We start from the raw sequence: 7,585 nt of genomic DNA, 5'->3' as shown, positions 1-7,585 counted from the left end.
TAGAAATGTGGGTTCAAATTAGAGCCTAGAAACTCACCAACTGTATGAAAAGAGTGTGAGTAAAATGTCAAACACAAGGTCAAATTTGATATAGATGATCAATCAATGCCAATTACCTTCCCTGCCATAATCTGGGAATCAAACCCAGATTCTAATTATCACTTATACTATTTACCTCCCTTTTATTGCCACTTATATTTACAGTCTTTATCTGTACAGCCAGAGCCACTCCTTCTGACTGTAGATCCATGAGACAGACAACTAAAGAATTTCAATTTCCCATCTCTGCCTTCCTCCCTCTGTCTTCCTCCTTTCCTTTATCCTTCCTCCTTCCCTCTCTCAGTTTCTTCCTTCTTTTCTTCATCTCTCCCTCCCTCCTTCCTTCCTTCCTCCTCCTTTTAGTCTTTCTTCTTTCCTGATTTATTTCTTCCCTTCTTTCTCCTTCCCTCTATTCCAAATTAAATGAACCCTGCTGCAACTGCCTGAATACTAAGGGCTTAAACACATTCAGAACAAGTGGAAGAAATTAACATTCAAGGGATTATCTCATTTCAATCCTTGAAATAACTCCATAAATTAGATAATAATATCCTATCCACATTTTACACTTTTAGAAATATTGAGGCAAGTAATCTTGCGCAAGACGGCTCAGCCAGTCAGTGGTGGAGCTGGTGTGTCTAACATTTATTTACCCTGGATTCCGCTGCCTTACAATGGGACTGTTGCTTGTGCCAGTGTCTGAGGAACATACATTCCCGGTTGCCCCAGAGCAATGGCATTGGGGTCACCACCTTCAGAAATAGACTATGATGATCTGGGAGCAGTCCTGGGATTGTGAATGTTGCTGTGAACATGATGGATATGAATCACCCCAACTTATAAGGTCTGTGACCACAGGCCCAGGGAGCTGAGAGGCTTCTCTGAGAGGGGGGCTCACCTGATGTTTCCATGTGTCTCAGTTAAAATCTGTACTGTATTATAAGATCACACAGGACTGAGATCCACAGAAGGGCACATGAATCACAGCTGCAGAACAATTCCATTTTGTTGGATACCGGTAGGCAAATTAGCTTGAAAAAAAGTTATGCTTACGAAAGGGTTGGATGAGTCCATTCTGGACGGCCTGCAGTGTAGCAGGATATTTCTTGTCCTTAATTACTCTCTCCTCTGGTAGGAACAGAAAATACAGTTAATCCATTACATTCTGTCCTCAGAGCAGAAACTCCCCTTGATTATTTCAACTTTTAAAATACTCATTGTGTTTGAATGAATGTGATTGTTTGATTGTTGTTTTTAATTTGTAAATTAATGTAATTAACAAAGAAATCCTAACTGAAGTGTGGGATTACATTTATTTGGCATCTACTCCATTAATGTCTAGCATGTAAAAAGCATTGTTAGTCGTATGCACACTGTTAATTATCTCAACATGTTTAATTGCTGTTTTCTTAAATAACTAGTAGGCCATATGTAAATGATCTTTCATGCATTAACATTTCATTTTGTGAAAAAGTAAAACACAAAGTAGGTTGCATGAAACATTAAACCAAACATGATCTCTGGGCCATTCGAGGAGTGTTAGGAAAATGGGAATCTGAGATAATGGGTCCCCCTTACCATGCCAACCTCATACCTCAGTGGCCCAGAGGGGCAAACATAGCTACACTTGGAAATATTCTAGAAATGTCAAAAGAACAGCAGATCTGCAGTGTAAATTGTGAAACATATGTTAGAATTCTATTTTTTCTGCGACTGTAAACTTTACAATTTTTTATCAAGCTAGGAAACAAAAGTAATAATATCTAGCATTTAGGGAACATTTGCTATATTCCAAGCACTGTGCAACGGCTGGATGGTTGTCTTTTTTCTTTTCATTCTATAGTGGTCCTATTGTGTAGAAAATATGATTATCATCTCCATTTGTAAATTCAGGGACAATGTAGGTAGCTTGCCCAAGACCACATTCCTAGTGTGGTGGCCATTAGGGATGCTGGTCTAGTATTTCCTATTTCCTCCTTCCAGGTGGGATTGACCAGCAGCCTTTTTTAGTGGACTTTCTTTACAAAAACCAATGACTCTACCTGTCTGTTTGCTAAGAATGTGAACTTCTCATCTCATGGGGAATGCAAGACTCACTCTCTAACAAACCTAGAAAACTTAGATATCCTTGCTTCTCATCTAATGAGACAGATATATTCTTCTGTCCAGAAGAGAGGTTTGATGGGGGAAAACACTTCTGATTTTTTTCCTCTGTAAGTGGGGAGGCATAACGGTGAATGCAGAGGGAGGGGGAAGAGGTGTATGTTTCTGTGTGTGTGTGTAGAGAAAAAAAAAGTGAGGATGTGTGAGAAAGAAAGACACAGAGAGAGAGATGCATAGAAGACATGAGAAGAGGCCTGTATTAATACATGCCTAGATATGGGTGAGAGATGCTTTCCTTTTTCTTCAGTAGTCCTGGGGAAGAGTCCGGAAGTCACTCAGTGCAACAAATGTTGATATTTACAGCAGCAATATTCAAGCAAATATTTCCACCCTGAAAAGATCACCTCATTGAGTGGTTACCAATGAGTCTAGGTGGGGCAGAAACTTTGAACCAAGGGAGGGACAGAGTAATATTCTGTGAGAATATTAGAGATGGGAAACTTCTCCATTCTGCTAGAAGGACCCAGCACCATAGTAACTTTAGTAGGTTGGAAACAGGTAAAGTGGCATGCATAGTGATGAAAGCTCCAGCAAAGAGCAGATACATGATGGTGTCGAGGCAGAAGGAAAAAGGTCTGTGCCTGTGTGTGTGTTTGTGTGTACGTGTGTGTGTGTGTGTGGTAATACAATGGAAGGAGCCATGAATTAAGAATATAATACTTTGCTATAAACATCGGACCACTAAACGTGGTCTAATCATTTAAAATTTTGTATCAACTTAGAAATTTGTTCAACCTGAAAGGGCTGAAAAACATAGAAATTGAGGGAGTGAAACATAAGGTCGGGGCATACGGATAAGTGGGGTGTGATTTATTGGGACCAATGCACATGGCAAATCAAGGTGAGAAAATGATTTAGCCATGGGCAGCACACGCCACTGCCAAAGACGTGGTTCAGCACACAAGTTCCCCGAAATGTCACGAATGACAGTAGTTGTACATTCTTGAAGGGAAAAGACTACACCAATTCAGTTCCTGGAGATTTCCTTTTTTCTTTTCTAGTTTCCCCTAATTATTGACATATTTGGTCACATTTCCGTTATTTTCTTGAGATACACACAAATCATTGGTTGTTCATGGGTTCAAATGCGTATCTCCAGAGAAGAAAGAAGGACAGAGAATATACTTGAGTCTGAAGGACCTCATTCTCTCTAGAGAGATTACACTCATAAGTCTAATGTAAATCGGCTTGCATGACATGCAAATACAGGCTTCATGAGTCCAGGAAAGACTCCAGCAGGTTCTAGGCTCTAGTCCTGCCCTGTTTGAAATAATGAAGAGTATTGCTTGTGAATAGTTTGTTCTTCTCAAAATTCCAGGTGTGACATGGATTCCATGCCACTGGGCAACTGTTCAACTGTCCTGAAGAAATGGTGTAGTATCACAAGTATCACAGGCGCTGCTAGGTCACTGAGTGCTTGTTTTGCATTGGGTGAGACTGTTTCAAAGCCATGATGTTTCACAAGTCTCTGATTCTTTTTTTTTTTTTTTTTTTTTTTTTTGAGACGGAGTCTCGCTCTGCCGCCCAGGCCGGAGTGCAGTGGCCGGATCTCAGCTCATAGCAGGCTCACAGGAAGCTCCGCCTCCCGGGTTCACGCCATTCTCCTGCCTCAGCCTCCCGAGTGGCTGGGACTACAGGCGCCCTCCACCCTGCCCGGCTAATTTTTTGTATTTTTGGTAAAGACGGGGTTTCACTGTGGTCTCTATCTCCTGACCTCGTGATCCGCCCGCCTTGGCCTCCCAAAGTGCTGGGATTACAGGCGTGAGCCGCCGTGCCCACAAGTCTCTGATTCTATATGTGCCATTTACTTTGCTTTGGAGTGAAATTCCTTCCTTATGCTTAGCACCACCATTGCCTGATTCCTGTCTGCCTGAAATGATTATCTCCATCTTCAACTTGCAGGTGAAGAAACTGAGCCATAGGGCCATGGCACTGTTAGGTGCTCTGGAAAGCAGTGGCTAAGATGGAGTTAGAAATAGAAAAGCTTATTGTGGAGTAATTCCTGGGGTGCAGTGGCTCATACTTGTAGTCCCAGCACTTTGGGAGGCTGGGACTGGGGGTTTGCTTGGGGCTGGGGGTTTGCTTGATCCCGGGAGTTTGAGAACAGCCTGGGCAACATTGGGAGACCCTATCTCTACAAAATATATAAAAATTTAGCTGGTTGTGATAGTGCACACCTGTAGTCCCAGCTACTTGGGAGGCTGAGAAGAAGGATCTCTGGAGCCTGGGAGGTCAAGGCTGCAGTGAGCCATGATCATGCCACTGCACTCCAGCCTGGGTGACAGAACATCAGGGACCATCAGACCACCGTGCAGACTTGACAAGGTCTCTGCACGGTCCAAGAAGAAACAAAGCAAAGACTGCCCACTAGAGGAGTCCCCCTTTTGAAGGAAATGCCTGGACTCTTGTTTCACTACCATGCTTAGTCATTGGAAAGGCTGCCCTAAGAGCAGCATGACTTCAGCTTATAAGGGTGGACGAACCCTATGCCTAATAGCTAGAGGCCATCAGCTATCTGCACTCTTCTCAACTGAGCAGCAAGTCCTTTCTTGAAAGGGAACTTGAGTGACCTATCTCTGTGTCTGCCACAGGTGGTAAACTTTTCCACTGTCATGAATGGTAGCAAGTGCAGGAACAGGATTTGAACCCAGGTGGTATGATTCCAGCTCCAGCGTTCTTATCCACTGCTTACTGCAGTTGTGTCTAGCATGGAGTTGCCAGAGAGAAATTACAGGTACATCCACCTCCTTTTTCTACAGAGCTCTTTGTGGCCCACCCACTCCCTGAACAGGACTTACTACCCTCTGGGTGACCAGGACCGCTCTGCTGGTGTCTGCTGCTGTAAAGCCCTGGTGTGGCCCTCTCACCACTTACCCTTGTACCAGCACAGGATGGACCCTGTGCTCCCTCTAAAAGTAGCCTGTTTGCTGGCAGCTCTCCTCCCTTCCCTTCTGGGTCCTGATCGCCCCATTGTTCAGTCTAGATTTTTCCAGGTAAAAAACAGGATAAACAACTTTATCCTAGTTTTTATGAATATTCCAACCCATAGCCCTTCTGCCTTCACTTCGCCCTGTGATAGAAGCAATCCTGTTGGGGTTGCTGATCTGCTTGTTCATCCTACCTCCTCTTTCAATAAATTCAAGGGATATTGTCTATAGGACTGGTCTGAGGAAAACACCTGTGCCTAGAGCATCACATCAAACGTCAACCCTTCTAGGGGCCCCAGGGCCCCACATATTCCCTGTTAGGGTGGGAGGTTTACATCAGAGTCTTACCAACCATGAGTTTTAACTCCATAGTGACAGGGGCCATGGCCTTTCTCCAAAATGCCTATTAAACCCTTTCACAAATAGAATCCTCAGTGGCTCAACATATCAGAGTCTTACATAGTTCAACATATCAGAGTCTCTTCTTGGATAGACGTACAGAGTAGCGATCACCCTGCAACCATGGCTACATTATAAATGAGCTTCACAAAGGGGCATCAAACAGAGGAAGAGGGATGGAGAGAAATTTTGAGGAGATTTGCTTTGTCCCCTACCTTGATTGCATATTGAATCTTTCCTGGGTGAGGATGAGATTCTACTCAGCTCTTCTCCTAAGGAGTCAGCTGTCAGTGTATTAATGTGATCCTTGTTGCAGCCCCAAGTGAATAATGATAACCTGGCAGACACGCAATTATGCACTGACAATTTTAGAGCTGTCTCTGCCAGCCCCATCCTCCCCAGCAACTCACAGCTTTCAAGCCTCAGCCCCACATGATTTCTAAATCAATCATAGCACAGGCAGGGGACAGCCAGCCCACAGGTTTGTGAATCTTGCTTCTGTAAGGTCAGTGTGGACATGATGAGGTTGAACCTTGGATAGTCTGTCCCATTCCCCAAATGGCCCCAAGGTATCACTGAGGCTGTTTGTAACATGATACTGTTTTTCCCAAATGTTTTGACATTGAGGCTACATCTGCAGCAATAACCCGATGGAAAATGTAGCTAAAGAGATGATAACATGCCACCTGGGAAATGAAACAGCATCAAAAATCTAATTTCCATGAATTTCCGCAGCTCTCATTGATGGGACAATCATACTCACCTAAATCTTTAACTGAGCATTTACAAACTATGATTCCATTAGATTTTAAACCAGACTATTCTTGCAAATGTGTTTTTATAGAAAAACTAATAACAACCTAATATTGTGTCTAGTGTGAGAATTTTTTTAAAAGATAATTTTAAGCTACAGAACTAACATAAACTATACCTCTATTTTTCCTGGTGAATATTATGAAACAAAAAGATTTTAATACCCTGGTAGACATTAGGATAAAACCCAAACTTAATATTTGGGTTGCGTGCCAATTTAAATTTAATCCTCTAGTTATATTTAATTATTCCGTTCCTTTTATTCAGGGGTGTTGTCTCCATGTTTTCTGTGAAGGACACTCTCTCAGCCTAATGCCTCCTCAGTGACCTCTAACTTTGATCTCTGAACTGGGTCCTCCCAGGACCCAGAGGGAAGATCAATCACTCAGGCATGTTCCAGGCCACCAGGTCAAGTGGCAGAAGTTCATCCTCTGGGATTCTTTGTCCTCAGGACCTCTGTAACATCGATTGTCAACTTGACAAGCCAGCCGAGTCTTTGTGTACAATCCATAGACAGAACTGGGAAGAGCAAACCATGAGAGGCCAGCACTAAACCCTCAGGGTAGCTAATGAGGAAGCATGGTAATACGTCATTCTGCAACAGAAAAAACAAATAATCTGCTCTACATGTATCCAGCATCATGTGAACATGAACCAGATGAGCAACATCTGGGCCTCTGTTTGCCCATCTGTAAAAGGGCTGGTTGCCCCTTCTTGCAATGGACAAGGCTGCATCCGCAGAGTTCTAGTCTTGTGTCCTTGCCACATCCTCCTCTGGGAGCACACAGCAAAAGCTCAGTTATTGTTAGCCCCCTTCTCTCAACCTCCCCAGTCATTGCACACTCATAGAGAAAGGACAATCTGATCTTTATGTGACCATGATAAAATTTGATGAGAGATCAGCAAAACATAAAGGAAGGTTCTTAAACGACATATTTATCCCAACATTGTTCTGGGAAGAAAAGCATCCATTGTAAAAACTAAACATGTCCAATTAAATGATAAATGCAGGAAGGTCACAGTGGAACATAGGCACTATGCCAAAGATTCTCAGAATATCACAGCCCTGTCAGGCCACTTCAGAAAAGGGGATTCCCAGTATGAGTTCACAATACTTTGACATCTGAAGAGGTCAGTTAGCCTGAGGCAAAGGAACCGCAATGTCCCAGCCTAAATGTTCTGCTTCTCACTCTCACAGGAAGAAGGAAAACTGGAAAATGGGAATCAGCAGATGCAGAGAGTGG

At 43.1% G+C, this 7,585-nt stretch overlaps 1 long non-coding RNA gene across 1 annotated transcript; it reads left to right on the top strand.

Moving 5' to 3' along the window:
• Positions 1-1,075: 1,075 nt before the first annotated feature.
• On the top strand, positions 1,076-7,352 carry LOC105495988 (uncharacterized). The gene is made up of 4 exons (XR_011607463.1): positions 1,076-1,272; positions 2,023-2,215; positions 3,521-3,576; positions 6,609-7,352. It is a non-coding gene; the product is annotated as an uncharacterized lncRNA (long non-coding RNA).
• The last annotated feature ends 233 nt before the right edge of the window (positions 7,353-7,585 follow it).

This window comes from Macaca nemestrina, chromosome 9, assembly GCF_043159975.1.
Source record: "Macaca nemestrina isolate mMacNem1 chromosome 9, mMacNem.hap1, whole genome shotgun sequence".
NCBI lineage: Eukaryota > Metazoa > Chordata > Mammalia > Primates > Cercopithecidae > Macaca > Macaca nemestrina.
Note: the sequence above shows the minus strand (reverse complement) of the source record. Positions and strands in the feature narration are given on the sequence as shown.